Below are 22,163 nucleotides of genomic sequence, written 5' to 3' on the forward strand. Positions count from 1 at the left end.
AGATTGTTGGCAGGCACCCGAGGATTCGGTTAGCCATGGTTTGTGAAAGAAAGGTTGGAAGGAGTGCCACACAAAATAAAAATAAAATGGGAGCCGCTCTTTGAAGGTTGTCTGGCAAGGGGGTTAGAGTACCCGCTACCAGTCGTTGACAACAACAAACACCTCTCAAAATGTTACTTTTATTATCTCTATATGATTTCAAAACTGAAAAAGCTCTAGCACATGATTTAATCACTGCTTCCCTCTGCGAAGGGCCTGTCTTTTACTTTATGTTGAGTCAGTAAACCTATTTCCCTCTATCTCAAGCAAGCATTTGAGTATTTGTGATCAAACCATTATATTGTGATCTGCTTCATCATGTCTTTTATTCTTCCTTGTTTAGTACAAGTTTTATCTGAATGAATATAGCTTTGCAAGTTATCAATGATTATGAGGAGACTATTATGATTGAGTATGCAAGTTGTGCCATATAAACTTTAACATGAGAGCGCTGCTCAATAGATAAATATAACCTGTTAATTGTTCTCTGACCAAGAACGAAGTTTGCCATCACCAACTATGATTTCTTATGCACCTTTATTTGTGATTACCTTATACTTGTTTCAAGTTGAATTATATGAGGAAGTTGTTTACTAGAATGTCTTGTGTGAATGAATATGATGCTTCTTGTCCGTATTTTATTCATCGACTCTTCACTCCATAAACATGTGGTCCTGTTTACTGAGTTCAGTTTCGCTTGGGGACAAGCGAAGTCTAAGCTTGGGGGGAGTTGATACGTCCAATTTGCATCACTATTTTGTATCATAATTTGCTGTTATTCATTGATATATTTCATGTTTGGACACAATACTTATGTTATTTTATCTATTTTGCATGTTTCATCATTATTGGAGGATCGAGCACCGGAGCCAGGATTCTGCTGGAAAAAGCACCGTCAGAACGCAATATTTCGGAAGATCAACTGTGGAAGGAAATTATACCAAAAATCCTATTTTTCCAGATGACGAAGGAAGCCAGAAGGGGGAGCCAGCTGGACCCAAGGTGGGCCCAGACCATAGGGCGGCGCGGCCCATGGCCTGGCCGCGCCACCTTGTGGTGAGGGGGCCCCACAGCCCCTTTCGCCTCCTTTTCTTCGCGAAATCCTTCGTCCCGAAAACCTAAGCCACAGAGGGTACCTCACGAAGAGTTACAGCCGCCTCTGCGGGGCGGAGAACACCAGAGAGAAAAGAGCTCTCCGGCGGGCTGAGATCCGCCGGGGAAATTCCCTCCGGGAGGGGGAAATCGACGCCATCGTCACCGTCATCGAGCTGGACATCATCTCCATCACCATCATCATCATCTCCACCATCATCACCGCCATCTCCACCGCTGGACATCGTCACCGCCGTAGCAATTTGGGTTTGATCTTGATTGTTTGATAGGGGAAACTCTCCCGGTATCGATTTCTACTTGTTGTTGATGCTATTGAGTGAAACCATTGGACCAAGGTTTATGTTCAGATTGTTATTCATCATCATATCACCTGTGATCATGTTCCATATGATGTCTCGTGAGTAGTTCGTTTAGTTCTTGAGGACATGGGTGAAGTCTAAATGTTAGTAGTGAACTATGGTTGAGTAATATTCAATGTTATGATATTTAAGTTGTGGTGTTATTCTTCTAGTGGTGTCATGTGAACGTCGACTACATGACACTTCACCTTTATGGGCCTAGGGGAATGCATCTTGTACTCGTTTGCCAATTGCGGGGTTGCCGGAGTGACAGAAACCTAAACCCCCGATGGTATATCGATGCAGGAGGGATAGCAGGATCTCAGAGTTTAAGGCTGTGGTTAGATTTATTCTTAATTACTTTCTTGTAGTTGCGGATGCTTGCAAGGGGTATAATCACAAGTATGTTATAGTCCTAGGAAGGGTGGTACATTAGCATAGGTTCACCCACACAACACTTATCATAACAATGAAGATTATTTAGCCGTATGTAGCGAAAGCACTAGACTAAAATCCCGTGTGTCCTCGAGAACGTTTGGTCATTATAAGTAAACAAACCGGCTTGTCCTTTGTGCTAAAAAGGATTGGGCCACTCGCTGCAATTGTTACTCTCGCACTTTACTTACTCGTACTTTATTCACCTGTTACATCAAAACCCCCTGAATACTTGTCTGTGACGAGTAGGAACTAAGCTTGGGGATGCTGATACGTCTCCAACGTATCGATAATTTCTTATGTTCCATGCTACTTTATTGATGATACCTACATGTTTTATACATACTTTATGTCATATTTATGCGTTTTCCGGAACTAACCTATTGACGAGATGCCGAAGGGCCAGTTGCTGTTTTCTGCTGTTTTTGGTTTCAGAAATCCTAGTAAGGAAATATTCTCGGAATCGGAAGAAATCAATGCCCAGCATCTTAGAATCCCCGGAAGCATCCAGAACACCCGAGAGCCACCAGAGAGGGGACACAGGCCCCCCAGGAGATAGGCCGGCGCGGCCCAGGGGTGGCCCGCGCCCCCCTGTGGTGACACCGCCTCGTTGACCCTCCGACGCCGCCTCTTCGCCTATTTAAGGGTCCTCGACCTAAAACTTCGATACGAAAAAGCCACGGTACGAGAAACCTTCCAGAGCCGCCGCCATCGCGAAGCCAAGATCTGGGGGACAGGAGTCTCTGTTCCGGCACGCCGCCGGGACGGGGAAGTGCCCCCGGAAGGCTTCTCCATCGACACCACCGCCATCTTCATCACCGCTGCTGTCTCCCATGAGGAGGGAGTAGTTCTCCATCGAGGCTATGGGCTGTACCGGTAGCTATGTGGTTAATCTCTCTCCTATGTACTTCAATACAATAATCTCATGAGCTGCCTTACATGATTGAGATTCATATGATGATGCTTGTAATCTAGATGTCATTATGCTAGTCAAGTGGATTTTACTTATGTGATCTCCGGAGACTCCTTGTCCCACGTGTGTAAAGGTGACAGTGCGTGCACCGTGTGGGTCTCTTAGGCTATATTTCACAGAATACTTATTCAGTGTTATGAATGGCATAGTGAAGTGCTTATTTATATCTCTTTATGATTGCAATGTGTTTTGTATCACAATTTATCTGTGTGCTACTCTAGTGATGTTATTAAAGTAGTTTATTCCTCCTGCACGGTGTAATGGTGACAGTGTGTGCATCGTGTTAGTACTTGGCGTAGGCTATGATTGTGATCTCTTGTAGATTATGAAGTTAACTATTGCTATGATGGTATTGATGTGATCTATGCCTCCTTTCGTAGCGTGAAGGTGACAGTGTGCATGCTATGTTAGTACTTGGTTTGGTTATGTTGATCTGTCATGCACTCTAAGGTTATTTAAATATGAACATCGAATATTGTGGAGCTTGTTAACTCCGGCATTGAGGGTTCGTGTAATCCTACACAGTTAGTGGTGTTCATCATCCAACAAGAGGGTGTAGAGTCTAGCATCTATTTATTCTGTTATGTGATCAATGTTGAGAGTGTCCACTAGTGAAAGTATGATCCCTAGGCCTTGTTCCTAAATACTGCAATTATCGCTGCTTGTTTCTTGTTCTCTTTGCATCTGTACTGTCCGCAATATTACCACCATCAACCACACGCCAGTCCTGGATAGCAAAGCACTTTTCTGGCGCTGTTGCTACTGCTCATACTTATTCATACCACCTGTATTTCACTATCTCTTCGCCGAACTAGTGCACCTATTAGGTGTGTTGGGGACACAAGAGACTTCTTGCTTTGTGGTTGCAGGGTTGCATGAGAGGGATATCTTTGACCTCTTCCTCCCTGAGATCGATAAACCTTGGGTGATCCACTTAAGGGAAACTTGCTGCTGTTCTACAAACCTCTGCTCTTGGAGGCCCAACACTGTCTACAAGAATAGAAGCTCCCGTAGACATCAGTCCCATGAGCCTGCAGGTTCCTAAAGGTTTCAAACGTGGCATGAGATCGAAAGAAAAAGGCAAGTGACCAAGTATCAGGAGCCAAAAATAATTCAAGAAAAGAAACTTGATTGTACATAGAGGATGACATGCGGGTCCCATTTAGCAGCAGCGGTATCACCGTTTGAGAGGCTGCACGGGATCGAAAGAAAAAGGCAAGTGACCAAATATCAGGAGCCAAAAATAATCCAAGAAAATTAATTTTATTGTACATAGAGGATGACATGCGGGTCCCATTTTGCAGCAGCGGTCTCAACGTTTCCAAGGCGGCACAGGACCAAAAGAAAAATGAAGTTGCCAGAAATCAGGGGGTGAAAAAAATCCAAGAAGAAAGATTTCAATTGGGCTGCATCTGGACATCTGGGCCTTCGAACTATCGCCTTTTGACTCGTACAATTTCAGCCCACTCCAAAACAGGAAAGTTCGGAATTTTCTAAAAAAAACAGGAAAGTCCTATGCTTCGCAAAAACAAAAAAAGGAGATTCAACATATAAGTTTGTTTATGTAAAAAATAGAGATTTAATTTATCCGTTTGCAATAGCTCAGAGCGCAATACACTGTTTATTGTCTGCAAAATAATCAAGATATCACATGTTTCTTGTACGGGGAGGCTGACATCGGGGACCCATGAGCCAGCAGCGTCGTCAACGTTTTAAAGGCGGTAGGGGATGGAAAGAAAAAATAAACCCAAAATATGTTGCTACAAAATCCAAGAAAAAAAACATTTTCGTTCTAAGAGGATGACATGCGGGACCCATGAGGCAGCAGCATCCTCAGCGTTTATTGTTCATAGAGGCTGACATGTGGGACCCGTGAGCCAGCAGTGTCCTCAACGTTTTAAAGGCGGCAGGAGATCGAAAGAAAAAATAAGCCAAAAATCATTTGGTAAACAAAATCCAAGAAAAGAAACATTTACTGTTCTGAGAGGATGACATGCGGGACCCATGAGGCAGCAGCATCCTCAACGATTCCAAGGCGGCAGCGGATCAAAGGAAAAAAAGGAAATATCTAGAAATCAATTAGGGGTTCAAAATAAATCCATCAAAGGAAACTTTTATTGTTCACAGAGGATGACATGTGGGACCGACCTGCCAACAGCGTCCTCATCGTTTCAAAGGGGGCAGGAGATCAAAAGAAAAAGGCAAATAACCAGAAATTAGGGGTCAAAAATAACTCCAAGAAAGGAAACTTTTATTGTTCGTAGAGGATGACATGCGGGACCCATGAGCCAGCAGCTTACTCAACGTTTCAAAGGCGGCATGAGATCGAAAGAAAAAGGCAAGTGACAAAATATCAGGAGCCAAAGATAATCCAAGAAAAAAACTTTATTGTACATAGAGGATCACATGCGGGTCCCATTTTGCAGAAGCGGTATCACCGTTTGAGAAGCGGCAGGGGATCGAAAGAAAAAGGCAAGTGACCAAATATGAGGTGCCAAAAAAAATCCAAGAAAAGAATGTTTTATAGTACATAGAGGATGACATGCGGGTCCCATTTAGCAGCAGCGGTATCACCGTTTGAGAGGCTGCACGGGATCGAAAGAAAAAGGCAAGTGACCAAATATGAGGTTCCAAAAAATATCCTAGAAAAGAAAGTTTTATAGTACATAGAGGATGACATGCGGGTCCCATGATCCTGCAGGTTCCTCAACGTTTCAAACGTGGCATGAGATCGAAAGAAAAAGGCAAGTGACCAAATATGAGGAGCCAAAAATAATTCAAGAAAAGAAAGTTTTATAGTACATAGAGGATGACATGTGGGTCCCATGATCCTGCAGGTTCCTCAACATTTCAAACGTGGCATGAGATCGAAAGAAAAAGGCAAGTGACCAAATATCAGGAGCCAAAAATAATTCAAGAAAAGAAACTTGATTGTACATAGAGGATGACATGCGGGTCCCAATTAGCAGCAGAGGTATCACCGTTTGAGAAGCGGCAGGGGATCGAAAGAAAAAGGCAAGTGACCAAATATGAGGTGCCAAAAAAAATCCAAGAAAAGAATGTTTTATAGTACATAGAGGATGACATGCGGGTCCCATTTGGAGCAGCGGTCTCAACGTTTCCAATGCGGCACAGAACCAAAAGAAAAATGAAGTAGCCAGAAATCAGGGGGTGAAAAAAATCCAAGAAGAAAGATTTCAATTGGGCTGCATCTGGACATCTGGGCCTTCGAACTATCCTGCTTGGCCTTTTGACTCGTACAATTTCAGTCCACTCCAAAACAGGAAAGTTCGGAATTTTCTAAAAAAACAGGAAAGTCCTATGCTTCGCAAAAACAAAAAAACAAGGAGATTCAACATATAAGTTTGTTTATGTAAAAATAAAGATTTAATTTATCCGTTTGAAATAGCTCAGAGCGCAATACACTGTTTATTGTCTGCAAAATAATCAAGATATCACATGTTTCTTGTACGGGGAGGCTGACATCGGGGATCCATGAGCCAGCAGCGTCGTCAACGTTTTAAAGACGGCAGGGGATGGAAAGAAAAAATAAACCAAAAATATGTTGGTAATTAATCCAAGAAAAGAAACATTTTCGTTCTAAGAGGATGACATGCGGGACCCATGAGGCAGCAGCATCCTCAGCGTTTATTGTTCATAGAGGCTGACATGTTGGACCCGTGAGCCAGCAGCGTCCTCAACGTTTTAAAGGCGGCAGGAGATCGAAAGAAAAAATTAGCCAAAAATCATTTGGTAAACAAAATCCAAGAAAAGAAACATTTACCGTTCTGAGAGGATGACATGCGGGACCCATAAGGCAACAGCATCCTCAACGATTCCAAGGCGGCAGGGGATCAAAGAAAAAAAAGGAAATATCCCGAAATTAATTAGGGGTTCAAAATAAATCCATCAAAGGAAACTTTTATTGTTCACAAAGGATGACATGTGGGACCGACCTGCCAACAGCGTCCTCATCGTTTCAAAGGGGCAGGAGATCAAAAGAAAAAGGCAAATAGCCAGAAATTAGGGGTCAAAAATAACTCCAAAAAAGGAAACTTTTATTGTTCGTAGAGGATGACATGCGGGACCCATGAGCCAGCAGCTTACTCAACGTTTCAAAGGCGGCATGAGATCGAAAGAAAAAGGCAAGTGACAAAATATCAGGAGACAAAGAAAATCCAAGAAAAGAAACTTTATTGTACATAGAGAATGACATGCGGGTCCCATTTTGCAGCAGCGGTCCCAACGTTTCAAATGCGGCTTGAGATCAAAAGAAAAAAGAAAGTAGCCAGAAATTAGGGGGTAAAAAAAACTCCAAGAAAGGAAAGTTTTATCGTTCATACAGGCTGACATGTGGGACCTATGAGCCAGCAGAGTCCTCAACGTTTCAAAGGCGGCAGGGGATCAAAAGAAAAAGGAAATAGCCAAAAATCAGAGGGTGAAAAAAACCAAGAAAATGAACTTTTATAGTATATAGAGGATGACATGCGGGTCCCATGAGCATGCAGGTTCCTAAACGTTTCAAACGTGGCATGAGATCGAAAGAAAAAGGCAAGTGACCAAATATCAGGATCCAAAAATAATTCAAGAAAAGAAACTTGATTGTACATAGAGGATGACATGCGGGTCCCATTTAGCAGCAGCGGTATCACCGTTTGAGAGGCTGCACGGGATCGAAAGAAAAAGGCAAGTGACCAAATATCAGGATCCAAAAATAATTCAAGAAAAGAAAGTTTTATAGTACATAGAGGATGACATGCGGGTCCCATTTAACAGCAGCGGTATCACCGTTTGAGAGGCTGCACGGGATCGAAAGAAAAAGGCAAGTGACCAAATATCAGGATCCAAAAATAATTAAAGAAAAGAAAGTTTTATAGTACATATAGGATGATATGCGGGTCCCATTTAGCAGCAGCGGTCTCGCCGTTTGAGAGGCGGCAGGGGATCGAAAGAAAAAGGCAAGTGACCAAATTTGAGGTGCCAAAATAAACTCCAAGAAAAGAAAGTTTTATAGCACATAGAGGATGACATGCGGGTCCCATTTAGCAGCAGCGGTATCACCGTTTGAGAGGCGGCAGGGGATCGAAAGAAAAAGGCAAGTGACCAAATTTGAGGTGCCAAAAAAAACTCCAAGAAAAGAAAGTTGATTGCTCATAGAGGATGACATGCGGGTCCCAATTAGCAGCAGCGGTCTCAACGTTTCCAAGGCGGCAAGGGATCAAAAGAAAAAGGAAGTAGCCAGAAATCAGGGGGTCAAAAAAAATTCCAAGAATAGAAAGAATTTTGGTTCATAGAGGATGACATGCGGGACCCATGATCCTGCATCGTAAACGGCTCGATCGGAGAGCGTTGAACGAGATGGCGTGATCGAGAAAAAAAACAATGCCAGAGAGGCTGCCATCTGGGCCCTACATCCCTCGGCGGTGCGGATTTGCGTTGACTCGGCCGGCGAACCCGAGAATTCGAGATGCACCACGTTCCGGGCCACCATACGCAACGTTTTGGCCGTTTTCGTCGGGCTAGGTGGCATCAAAAACGAGAAAAAAAACGTTTTGACATGCACAACGGACAGACCCAAAATCGTCGGCCATGGTACACCACCAACCACGGCGCGACTTCAACTTCGTCGGCCATGGCAACTTTTTTTGTAGTGTGGTGTGATGGCACAAATATCAATCTCTTGTATATCCTACCGGCCTCGCTTACTCCTTCCCGGAATGTGAATATTTGTTTCAACCAAAAAAATATGAGGCATATGATATCTATTTGAGATACCACTTGGCTCTTTTTTACATTTTATATGCCGATGATTAGAATGTTTGATCACTCGTACACTCGGGGGTGGCGCCAGCGAGTCTGGTGTGATGGCACAAATATCAATCTCTTGTGCATCCTACCTAGCCTCGCTGACGCCATCCCTGAATGTTAATATTTGTTTCGACCAACAAAGTATGAGGCATATGCTATCTAGTTGCCACTTGGCTCTTTCTTCCATTTTAGTGCCGATGATTAGAATGTTCGGTCAACTGTACACTCCGGGGTGACGCCAGTGAGCCTGGTGTGATGGCACAAATATCAATCTCTTGTGCATCCTACCTGGCCTCACTGACGCCATCCCGGAATGGTCATATTTCTTTCGACGAACAAAGTATGAGGCATATGCTATCTAGTTGATACCACTTGGCTCTTTCTTCCATTTTAGTGCCGATGATTAGAATGTTCGATCAACTGTACACTCCGGGGTGACGCCAGTAAGCCTGGTGTGATGGCACAAATATCAATCTCTTGTGCATCCTACCTGGCCTCGCTGACGCCATCCCGAAATATTCATATTTGTTTCGACCAACAATGTATGAGGCATTCCATTTAGTCCATATTAGCTACTTGTGTCACGCCCCGAAACCGGGCCTAGTCGTGACAACGCCACATATTTATAATCTTACGATTATAAACATGTAAGGCTCAAAGTAAGACATATTTATAAGCTAAAACAACACTTTATTCGATATCTTTTCTATTACACAAATCACGATACATTATTTATTTTCCCATCCCGTGGAACTACGCTACGCTTCTGCATCATCATCGAACATGCTAACCATTTCAACTCAAATTAAATAATAATAAAAAATAGGGTTATCACATCCTCCCCACCTTATTAGAATTTTGTCCTCGAAATTCAACACAAAAGCATGCTTATTTTTTTTCTAGAAACTAACATGCATGATACGGATTAAAAGATTCAAACAACTATATATCCATAATATACTAGTGTTACTACAAAAGGCTGCAACATCATACGAGTCTTAGCGGATCATAAAATCATGGCACTATAATACTAGATACTAAGATACTGCAATCAAAGACATCCAACAGGAATAAAAATACTAGATCGGATCGTTTCTAACTTACGCGCTCACACTGCCCCGTTTAACCCACATCGTTTGCAAATTTTTATCTTTGTTTAGTCTAAACCGGGCCTAGAGGCTCAAAGTAAGACATATTTATAAGCTAAAACAACACTTTATTCAGTATCTTTTCTATTACACAAATCACGATACATTATTTATTTTCCCATCCCGTGGAACTACGCTACGCTTCTGCATCATCTTCGAACATGCTAACCATTTCAACTCAAATTAAATAATAACAAAAAAATAGGGTTATCACAACTTGTCTTTTATTTGAGTTAGTACTTCTTAATTGCATTGGCAGATGATTAGAATGTTTGGTCACTTGTACACTCTGGGGTGGGGCCAGTGAACCTGATGTGATGGCACAAATATCAATCTCATGTGCATCCTACTTGGCTTCGCTGACCCCATCCCTGAATGTTAATATTTTTTTCGACCAACAAAGTATGAGGCCCTTGTCATTCCATTTGCTTTGGTATTTTCAAAATGCCGATGATTAAAATGCTTGGTCACCGTACACTCGGGGTGGTGTAATTGAGCCTAGTAAGATAGCACAAATATCAATCTCTTGTGCATCGGACTTGGTCTCACTTACCCCATCCCTGAATGTTAATATTTGTGTTGACCAACAATGTATGAGGCATTTATTCAATTTCTCTTATGCATCGGACTTGTTGGTCTCACTTGGTCTCACTTTCTTCCATTTTAATCATAGTAGGAACCGTATGAAGACCCCGATGCGAGCTTGGTGGGTAGAGAGGAGGGAGCAAAGGAGGAACCGGATGAAGACCACTTTGTATCTCGAAATTGTGAAATTTGTATGAATTAAGAGTTGTATGTAAAATATTTGACACTTGCCACTATATATGTATCTCGATCGGCTCTAAGTAATGTGATGATGATGTCTATATTATATCTGTGCAATGTACATGCTATTTATATTATATCTGCATATTTCTGTATGTTGCTGTATATAACCTGTATATTGCTGTATATAACCTGTATGTGTATAGCAGGCAGTACAAAATCGAGTATAATACGAGCAAATTCTGTGGCGCACTGAAAATCGTGTCGCGGAAGAAGCCCGAGATCGCCTCCACTCATCGGCGAGAGGCGGGGGGGGGGGGGGGAGGGGATGGCGCAGGCCATGGGCCTGGCCGCCGCCCACCACCAGCACCTGCCGGTGTGCTGCGGGGGAGAGCCTACGGGAGAGGAGTCCGTAGCGCAGAGTCGCCGTCGCCCATCACCCGCGCCAGCCGATCCGCCGTTTGCGTCGAGGAGGAGATCCCGTCCACCGTCACCTACGTCGACGAGGAAGGGCCCCCGCCGCCGCCATGTCCCGTGGGTCTTTGCCCTGGCGGCGCTATCGGCGGCAGCGGCGGCGGTTAGGATTGGGTTGGGAGTCAGGAGAGGAGAGGGGTCGGGAGAGGAGAGGGCCCTGCGGGGTTGCGAGCCTCGCTCCTGTATATGAGAATGAGATATCGATTACATGACACCGAAACAACGAGCATGAACTCGGACTGGATTTAAACTACCTAAACCAATCAATCCCTAAAGAGCACTAAGCTCCTAGGGTTCCCAGCGTCTGAGGTGAATTGGGTTGTCGCTATCACTGGGCCTACAGCGAGATAGTCGGTACCTTCGTATACGTGTGGACTATTTGGCCCACCGCTCGGACCATGTGGTCAAAGGGAATTGGGAAGGCGCGACCGTCGGCCCTCCCCTGATCCTCACGATGCCGCCGCCCTGCATCAGGTTCACATGGCCGGCAACTCAGCGGCGTCTGGGTCCCTACGCGGAGGAGGATGGAAGGTCGGGGGCGGCCTCATTGTGGCGGAGCTCGGCGGCTTGGCCGGTGAGGCCGATAGCCTCAGGCCACCATGTCCCGACACGGATTCCGGCGGGGCGGACCACCATGGCTGACGCGAAGCGGCGGAGGAGCACCCGGGCTTCAGCCTTCAGGCGAGGCTTCGCGTGGGGGCAGAGCTCCACATCTCCTCCGGCGTCAACAGCGCTCCTTCAGCTCCAACAATCTCTCCATCAGCAAGGTGACGCCGTCTCCTCTCCATTCGGCACGGTGATGCAATCTCTTTCCTGTTTCTTTTTATGCCTATTTTCTGTGAAGTTCCACAGTATTGTAGTGCGCTCCTTCCACATTGATCCGTGTGGTTCATTTTGGTCTATATTCTATTGATGGTTCTGTATATTATGATAACATATACAGTACCCTCTACTACCCGGCACAGATCCTACACCTATCGATCTAGCTATATAAACATTGGTATCAGAGCAGTGTTAGGATTGTAGATCTCGTGCTCGGGAAAGGAAAAGCAAAGAAAGGGAAAGGAAAATCAAACCCTAGTCCCTGGATAGATCCCGAAACCATAGTTCATACCGTGAACCAAAGAAAAGAAAGGTATCCGGCCGACGCCCTTGGGCTCGCCGGCAAAGCTTGTGCCGCCGCAAGGCCGCGCCGCTCCTCTCGATCCCGATGCGCATCGGCAAGCCGAGGCATCGGGAAGAAGAGCCATCTTCTCCTCCCCGTTTTCCCCTCGGGTGGACTCGGTGCAGGAAGGAGAAAAAGAAAAGCTAAAGAGTTCTCACCGCCCTTACCGTGCTGCTGCCGCCGGCAAAGGTGCGCCGCCGATGGCGGAAAAGGGAACCCCTCTGCGCCTTTTGACGGTGGTGCGCTCACCCTAGGGTGCACGCGCCGCCGGCAAAGGGGACATGGAGGCTCCACTGCTGCTGTAACTCCACTCGCCATGGGCCGTCGGTTTTGGTGGTGGAAGCAGTAAGGTAGAAAGAAAAGAAGAGACAGAGAGGGCAGTGCTGAGGCTCAGGGAGCCGCCGGCCGCCGCCACCCGCCGCCGGCGAGCTGGGCGTAGCGCGAGGAGGCGCCGTCGCCAGCCGCCAGAGAGGAGGCGCGAGGGGCAGAGAAGAGAGACACGGGGAAAGGGAGGAGCAAAAGGGGAAGGCTCCCTCCGTCGCCGGCGAGCTGCCGGGCGCGCGCGCGAGGAGCTGCCGGGCGGCGCCGCCGCAGCCGCCAGAGAGGCGCGGTAGACGACGCGGGGCGGAGGGGCGTGTGATTAGGGTTTTTCCAGGGCCTTTTTGGCCGGAGGTCGTTTTGACCTGGCGAAAACGGCGCTCGACCGTCGGATCCCATCCGACGGCCAGGAGCAAGCTGGTGCACAGAGCAGGTCGGGTCACGCGTGGGCCGCGGTGACGGGCCGACAGCAGGCCACGGGCCGCGTTTTGGGCCGCACTGACAGGCCGAAAGTTGACGCGCCGAGCAGCGCGCAAGGTCTTCTCGCTCGCGTGGGCTGTGGACTGCGCAGTGAGTTTTGGGCCTAAACAGTCTGCATAGTTTTTTCTGTTTATTTTCCAGAGGCAGTTTTTAGGCATTTGGGGCTGTTTTTTTTAGCCTAATTTTGTCTAGATTTTTTCTGAATAATAGAACCAACGTGATATTTGTTTAGGAATTAAAAGTGAAAGATATGCCCTGGAAAGTTCAAAAGTTAATAGTTTAAAGTAAAGGTTTCCGCTGCAATAGTAAAAGAAGCTTTTTGTCAAGTTTTTTCCTGAGCAAATTGAACCAACGAGATATTTGTTTTGGGAAATTAAAAATTAACAGAGATGCTTCTGAAAAGTTTAAAGTTTAAAGTTTGACTTCAAAGTTTCCGCTGTAAATAGTTAAGATGCATTTTCAATTTGGAAAAATGCAAAAGTGATGATTAAAATTTGTAAAGTTGCTTAAAAGTGATTGTTGAAACAATTATGATATGTCATTTTATGACCAACGTTATTGATGGCATGATCATGTTTTGTTGTAATAACATATGCAAAAGTGATAATCAAAGTGATTATTGTGACAATTATGGTTCTGTTATTTTTTAACCAACGTTATTAATGACATGATCATGATTTGTTGCAATAAGGTGTGCATTTATCTCTATTTTCTGCCCAACGGTGATATAGATTTAATTGCACAAACAGTTATATGTTCTAATTTTGACCAACGTTGGATTATTGCATGCAATTGTTGTTATGATCTCATTTCATTGTAGTTTTAAAGGAGGGTACTACTTGATAAGTTGCATCAAAGATGTTCCAACCCTCAGAGGTGACAACTACACTGAATGAAGAAAGAAGGTCGATTTGTGCTGGGGTGGACTGGGTTCCCCACAGCCGGTCAGACAAAAAGATCGAGTCAGAAATGACAAGAAAGATGATTCTGCATGGCAGAATAAAAGTGGCTAAGTGCCATTTATAAAGAATACAATTGAGAACGCTATTGTGGGCTCAATTGCAAAGTGTGCTTCCGTATGGGAGTATCTTGAAAGAATAAAGAGCCAGTTCACTAGTTCTTCAAAGATATGTGCGACCCAACTGCTATAGCAACTGGTGACAGAAAAGTACACATGGACAGGAAGGACATGGCAAGTGTGCCATATGGTGTAATAATGCTTATGTGGGTGTTATCTGTGTGTAATGTGAATGAAAAGTGTTGTCCGCGTTGGACAAAGAACAAAAGAAAAGAACTGATGAATCATCGAAATTATGGCATTGTCGCTTATGCCATATTTCGAGGGGGGGAATAGAAAGACTTGTTAAAAATGATATTCTTCCTCCATTAGAATTCTCAGACATAGAACAGTGCATCGATTGCATTAAAGGAAAATTTGTAAAGCAAATGAAAAAGGGTGCAAATCGAAGCACATCAACACTAGAAATAATTCACACCGAGATATGTGGATCATTTCCTGTGAAAAGTGTGGATGGCTATGATTCATTCATAACATTCACGAATAATTACTCCCGATATGGTTATATTTATCCAATAATAAAAGAAAGAACAGAAGCCTTGGATAAATTCAAAATATTTGAAGCTGAAGTTGAAAATCAGCATAATAAAAGAATAAAGATAGTCAGGTCTGATCGTGGAGGGGAGTACTACGGTCGACATACTCCATATGGCCAAGTCCCTGGACCCTTTGCAGGGTTTCTACATGAGACTGGAATAGTCGCCCAGTACTCGATGTCGGGCGAACTTCAGCAGAATGGGGTAGCTGAAAGGCGCAACCATACCCTTATGGATATGGTGCGCAATATGATGAGCTATTCCACCCTACCATTGGGATTGTGGATTGAGGCGTTAAAACCCGCTATTCACATTCTAAACAGAGTACCAAGCAAACGGTGCCCAAATCGCCGTATGAGCTATGGACATGGAGAGTGCCTTCTCTAAACCACCTGAAAGTGTGGGGGAGCCCTGCTGAGGCCAAAGTATTCAATCCAAATATCGCAAAGTTAGATACCAAAACAGTCAGCTGCCATTTTATTGGCTATCGTGAAAAATCAAAAGGTTATCGTTTCTACTGCCCAGAGAAATACACAAAGTTTGTGGAAACGAGACATGGTGTCTTCTTAGAGGACAAAATGATGAGGGGGAGCATGGTAGCTCGGAAAATTGATCTTGAGGAGAAGAGGGTGCATGCACCTAATCCGATGACTCAGGAGCCATTTTTGCGCTACCATGTGCACCTGTACCGATGATCCCTGCGATTGTGGTGCAAGCGTCTGTTGTGACTCCACCCATGACAACGATGAGTGAAAATTCGGAACCTGTCCGTCAGGAACCGAATGAACCATTTGTTGAGCATGAAAGGGAGCAACAACAGCCACCTCCTGAAAAGTACAAAGCACGACTTGTGGCAAAAGGATTTACACAAAGAGAAGGGATAGATTACAATGAGACATTTTCCGGTCTCATGTAAGGATTCCTTCAGAATCATCATGGCACTAGTTGCACATTTTGATTTAAAGTTGCATCAAATGGATGTAAAGACGACATTTCTAAACGGGGATTTAGAAGAAAATGTCTACATGAAACAACCCAAGGGTTTTATCATGGAAGGCAAGGAAGAAATGGGATGCCGCCTAAAGAAATCCATTTATGGATTACAGCAAGCCTCCAGACAGTGGTATCTAAAGTTTAATGAAACAATTAAGAAATTTGGATTTAAAGAAAATATTGAGGACAATTGCGTTTATGCAAAGTTTAAAAGTGGGAAATATATTTTCCTAATCTTGTATGTGGATGATATTCTGCTTGCCAGCAGTGATGTTAGTCTACTGGAAGAGACAAAGAAGTTCTTGTCCTCAAAATTTTATATGAAAGATCTTGGTGAAGCGTCATATGTTTTGGGCATAGAAATTCACCGAGATAGAAACAATGGAGTATTAGGACTATCGCAAAAGGCTTATTTAGAAAAGATTCTAAGTAAGTATAATATGCATAAGTGCAGTGCCACACCTGCCCCTATAGTCAAGGGGTGACAGTTTTGGGAAACATCAAAGTCCCCAAAATCAATACGAGCTCGATCAAATGAAAGCGGTTCCATATGCTTCGGCTATTGGAAGCCTACAGTATGCACAAGTGTGCACTCGCCCTGACTTAGCATTTATCACCGGAGTACTCGGTAGATATCAAGAAAATCCAGGTTTTGAACACTGGAAAATGGTAAAGAAGGCATTGCGTTATGTGAAAGGCACAAATAATTACATGCTAACATACAGAAGATCTGATTCCCTAGAAATAAAAGGGTATTCAGATGCAGATTTTGCGGGGGATAAAGATGATAGAAAATCCACATCTGGATAGGTATTCACCCTCGCAGGGGGAGCTATTTCGTGGAGAAGCTCCAAACAGACCATAGTTGCATCATCCACGATGTATGCAGAATTTATAGCATGTTATGAAGCCACGGGGCAGGCATTATGGTTAAAGAAATTTATACCCGACTTGAAAGTGGTAGATTGTATTGACAAACCACTAAAGATGTACTGCGACAATGAGCCTGCAGTATTTTATGCTCACAACAACAAGTCGAGTAATGCTACTAAACCGATTGAGGTTAAGTATTATGTTGTGAAACACAAGGTCCAGGATCAAACTATAAGTCTCGAGCATATAAGGACAAAAGATATGCTTGCGGATCCGCTAACGAAAGGCTTACCACCCAGCGTGTTCAAGGAGCACGTAGCCGGCAGGGGTTTAAGGGAAAGTCTTACCTATCCTGGATCATAAGAGGCCCAAAAGTAAAAGAATTTGTTTCAAAACAGAGAAGTGTATTGTGGCTGTCTGATTCTATCGGCAATAGAGCTGTGACGATGAAACATGCCCTATGGACTGATCCAAAATGAAACGAATAAAGTGAAAGTATAAAGATAAAAGAAAATTTGAGATCAAGGGGGAGAATGTTAGGATTGATCTCCACCGCACCAAGCCCAACGGCTCTGGCACGACCCCTTGACCTCGTCCGCGCCCTGATCGGGGGCGCCCAACCGTTCGCTGGTTGGTGGGCCCCTGTCGCCTTCACTATATAAAGTGGTGGGGGCCAGTGGCACAGGTTACGAGGTTGCCCGGAGCTGCCACTCGCCCCACCAGACAACCCACCGATCAGGGTAGTGCAGTGCCGACGGGAAGCACCACCACCACCTCGCCCAACGTACTGCCGTCCTCGCCATGTCCAGATCAGCGAGTTCCTCCTCCAATGGAAAAGGTAAACCCACGGTACATGTACATCTCTCTCTCCCTCTCTCAGAACATGAACACTTTATGTTACAGAGATAGATACTACTCGTTTAGATCTACACTAGTCGATCCATAGATATTAACAGAGGGGTCTGGTTCATGAATGATTGAGATTTATTTAGTTGTAGACATGTCGTGATACAAGCCAATATATGTGTATTTCTCTTCACATGGTTTGAGCATCGGCCAGGAGGGTAGTTTCTTTTTTTTCATGAAGTGGATTACCAGAAATTTGGCTTTTCACACTATTGTAGTACTTTCTACTGTGACGAGGAGCACTATCAGGAATTGGTTGCTTCTTTGAATCGTTGTTTTTTGTAGTTAAACTAAGCAACTGTATGTGCATCATTCCATTCCACTTACGGAGCTAGGTTGATAATTCGCTTTGAAAGTACTATATTAATTTGGGTATACTTTCATACCTCTTTATCTACCCTCTGGAGCTAGAAACGATACAAAGTGTTTGCTTCTGATGCAGTTTGGTTATTGTAGAAGACTTAACAGCATGCTGCATCGGTGAACCACAAATTAGTTGACATGCCTTCTGTAAATTAGTACCAGAATAGGGCATGATGTACATTTAGGATATATACTATTTAAATACTTCAACTAATTTTCTAGCAATCAAATATGTTTGTTGACAATAGCAAGGATTTGGTTAGAAATACCTTTTGATATGCTCATGTGCTTCGCTAATGGATGTCCTCCTTGGTGCCAAGGAATACACAGCACTAGCATCATATGTTTTGTGCAGGCATGTTAAACAGATAATGCCATAAATGATCATGGGAGTTCTCCAGACGTTCTGCACCAGCGTAGAGCCACGCCATCTCCTCCCGACCCACACGTTCTGTTGGCGTTGGCGAGCACTCTGGCAGCAACGGAATCCTTCAGATTGCACGCATGTCGGAGTCTTAAGTTGTTGATAATATAGAGCATAAAGTTTTTGCATCAATTTCGCACTGAGCATGTCTCTTTTTTATTGTCTCTTCCCATGCAAATGCATGTCGAGGTGTGATCTTGGCAAAAAGCAACAAACTCTGGAATTTAGTATGTAATTCAAGTTTGATATGTTCTGTTGACCATCATAACTTGGTACTCTTCACCAATATTATTTGGCTCTCGGCCATTTTGTCTCCTAACCTCACAATATTGTTTTAAGAAATTTATATTTTGCTTAAGGATGGCAATTTTACCTGCGGGTACCGTACCCACATGGGAGGATATGGATACACTTTTATGCCCATGGGTAGTACCTATACCCTGCCCGCTAAGTCATGGGTAGGGCATGGGTATAGCCTCATACCCGCGGGCATACCCATGCCCTGCCCGTTTATTATCAACTTCTTATGTCACACGTCTAATTTTATTGACTTATGAGTTAAAGTATGTATGAGAATGTGCTTTTTATATTTTGTTAATTTTTATGTACTCAACTACCTCTTATTAAGTTGAGATAATTCATCTTTTTAATCAAATTTATTGTCGAGAAATGTAAAATTGCGAGTGACTTCTGTACAATTTGACCTACCCACCGGGTATCCAATGGGTACGGGTACCTGCCGGGTATGGGAATGGGTAAAGTTTTATATCCGTGGGTACGGGTATGTGTAGAAGTTTGTACCCATTGACTATATGGACATGGGTATGGTATTTCTCTACCCTGCCCATACCCTACCCATTGCCATCCTTAATTCTGCCAAACATAGGACTGCTTGGTAGGTTACATAGATGGCAAGGGCTCAAGTTCTATAGGTACATGAAGTTTTAGTTCTGCCACTTTTTGTTCGGGTATATTCTGAAGTGAATGATCTGTAGCACCAGCTTTGTGAGGAACTTTACACTCTCACTGGTATGTATAATGTTCGTTTGCTAATAAGGATGTACTGGTCCAAAATATCTTATATTGGCTGTTTGTTTATTCTACCTGAAACTGAATAAGCTTGGCTGTTAGCAGCGCCAGTGAAAACCATTATGTAATTTTACATTCATGTTCTTTCTTCGTTGTCATATAATATAGGGTATGCAGCCTGCCAGAAATGCAAATCGGCATTTAACCAATGAAAAATGAAACGTGCCACGTGCTTTTCTTTGTTGTCACCAGTTGCTTCCTTCACAATCACCATATACATTGGTAGCATGTTGTCTCTGTTTACAATCTTTCAAATTTCTACATCTGTGCATTTTGTTCTGTGTTTAGAGCATCCACTGATTTCGTCTTTTTGGGGTCCCTGTTTCTGGCTTGGCGGGGAACACTTGGTTTTCTGCTGGATTTCGTACAAGTTTATTTTCAACTTCCCAGTCAAATTGTTTCTTAATTTGATAAAAGAGTGACGTAGATGAGCACTTTCAGGCAGAAATACCTGAATGGAATGGACTACATCTCTGCCCCTCCTTGAGCAGGGCAGGCTGCAGCAGAACACTAGGTGCCTGTCTTCTGGAAACAACACGGTTACGAGCTGCGGTAGGTCGGGGAGCCAACAAGAGCACAATGCTTCTTCCTGATCCAATTGTGCAGTGGTCAGATTGACCGTAATCTCTTAGTTTTGCCGTCTCTTGTGATCACACAACCCTTGCTCACGTTTAGTTGCCTGTGAGCTGGTACTCGATCCAGTGACCCTTTGGCTCTCCTGTCTCTGTGGCCTATGCATCCCCAGTGCGTTTGGAGGTGTTCTTCTTATTGCTATGGATCTTTCTTTAAGTGTTCGCCTTATTTTCTCATTATCTCTATTGGATATCTAAATTTAGTCTCATGTGACATGTGTTGTTCAGTTTGGTTGTCACCGAATTTTTGCATGCTAATTATCTACTACTTCCGGTCAAGATAAATAAATGTCAGGTACTTTTATACTTCTTTGACTAGATATAAGAGGACAATCAATGCCATTTATGGTTTATGTCCGGTGATTAGAGCAGTTGAAGATATTTTTTCTTAATATAAATTGACAGGAACATGATGATAATTAGAATTTATTATGATTTTTTTGTTCTCCATCTCGCTGATGCGAAGGTGCTTAGTTTTATTCAACTATTTGAACACCGGGTTTAATTATGCTAGGAGGCCATGGTTACGGATGTGCCTTTCTAAATGATAATTGACTAATTGACAAGTTCTTTTTTTTGTGGGGGAATAAACATGTTCTCTCACAGTTGATTTGTTCTAAAATCTGATGAACCATTATGCTACTTCTTAAAAAAATACACATGTCACGAGCTTGATTTTCCCATATGAACCTTGTTGCCGGTCAGAACATTTGAAAAAGTGTTTTTCTTATTCTTATGGTGCAAGGTATTGGTGCCTCTAGACAGGATGCTCTATAGTCCCTAGTGCAAAGGTGCTTAGTTTTAGTCAATTGTGCAGATTGGAAAAAGGTTGTTTAGTTGTACTTGATGGCCATGAGTGCCCAAAAGATAATGATGCGCCTTTACAAATAATATTTGAAACCTTCTGATGTGTTATAGAGGGCTGATGGTTAGGTCAACAATGTGATGAACCATTGTGTTAGTGCTAAAAACTGATAGTCTGACACTCACATGTTACATATTTGATTTGGCATCTCCATCCTGGGCTTCGCTATGGTTTCTCTTAACTCTTGATATCTCAGCCTGGTACTGGTAATAGGATAATAGTAGGACTGACAAAAAAACAAATTAAATGAAGGAATTAACGGTATGACACTAAGGTGGCATAACAGTGAAGATAATTGTAACTTAGTAACTACACTCTATCCTGATAGAGTGATAGGTAACGGCTTACGAATCTATGTTTTTGGTTGTGTCACCGTTGATTGATTGAATTTTATTTATATACAATATGATCATAGGTACTGCCCCACCGAAATTGGTACCATGGATTTTGTTACCATGTTTATCCTGTAATCAAGCAGTTGTAGATTGTGTTCGTTGTATATTTTTTAAGGTGGATTGCTAATCTATTCCATATAATTTTCACTGGAAGGGATACAAATTATTCTGCTGTGTACGGGATCGTTTAGACTACACCATTTTTCCATCTTTCAGAGACATGATACCATTAAGGAATCTGGGAAACTTTGCTCTGCGCAGTAGAACCCCCATGAGATGTATGTGTGGCCCTCATTTCTTTTTTGGTAATTCAGTGTCAACTATTTTATTTTAGCTTTTGAACATATTAAATGTCATCTGATAAACACATAGTTAGAAGAGTCCTTAGACATGCCAGTTATGCAGAATGTGAACAGCAGGCAATCTTCTATGTATTTGCACCACCCCCTTGCACTAGAAAAATGAACTGTACAAGAACATTGCAATTTCATTATCGCTATTGTATTAAGAGCAATCAAGTAGAAGATTTTTCTTTATGCCATAGACCAGGGGTAAGTAGTCTACAGTCCCCTTGATATCAAAGTACTGAGAACATATACATTCAAGACGGTTCCGCGATAACTGTACAATTTCACTTACATTCTTTCATATTGTTTTAGCCTCCTACACTGTGTATTACGAAACACTAGCAAGATAAAGAAAGTTAGATATGTAGGCTGATGTTTCTATTTGCATAGCTGCCAAAGTACCAAGAGATGGCTACTATACATATCTTCTGAAGCTAGCTGCTAAAGTACCACCAGATTGTCGTTGAGCATGTTTTTGTGTGGATAACTAGAAGTCACGGTTGGCTGTGATATTGCTTCTTGTGTTTTGATTGTTTAGTTGGTTTGAGGTGCTGCTAACTTTGTTGCCTGATGATGGGACAAATGAACCTTTGTTCAGTTGTGTTG

General features: G+C 43.3%; 1 long non-coding RNA gene across 2 annotated transcripts in view; it reads left to right on the forward strand.

Moving 5' to 3' along the window:
* Positions 1 to 15,448: 15,448 nt before the first annotated feature.
* LOC127317021 (uncharacterized) overlaps positions 15,449 to 22,163 on the forward strand; it is a 7,189-nt gene continuing 474 nt past the window's right edge. For both annotated transcript variants that reach the window (XR_011748113.1, XR_007860770.2), the window contains exon 1: positions 15,449 to 22,163. This exon is cut by the window's right edge. This is a non-coding gene — a long non-coding RNA (uncharacterized lncRNA).

Source organism: Lolium perenne, chromosome 7 (genome assembly GCF_019359855.2).
Source record: "Lolium perenne isolate Kyuss_39 chromosome 7, Kyuss_2.0, whole genome shotgun sequence".
NCBI classification, from domain to species: domain Eukaryota; kingdom Viridiplantae; phylum Streptophyta; class Magnoliopsida; order Poales; family Poaceae; genus Lolium; species Lolium perenne.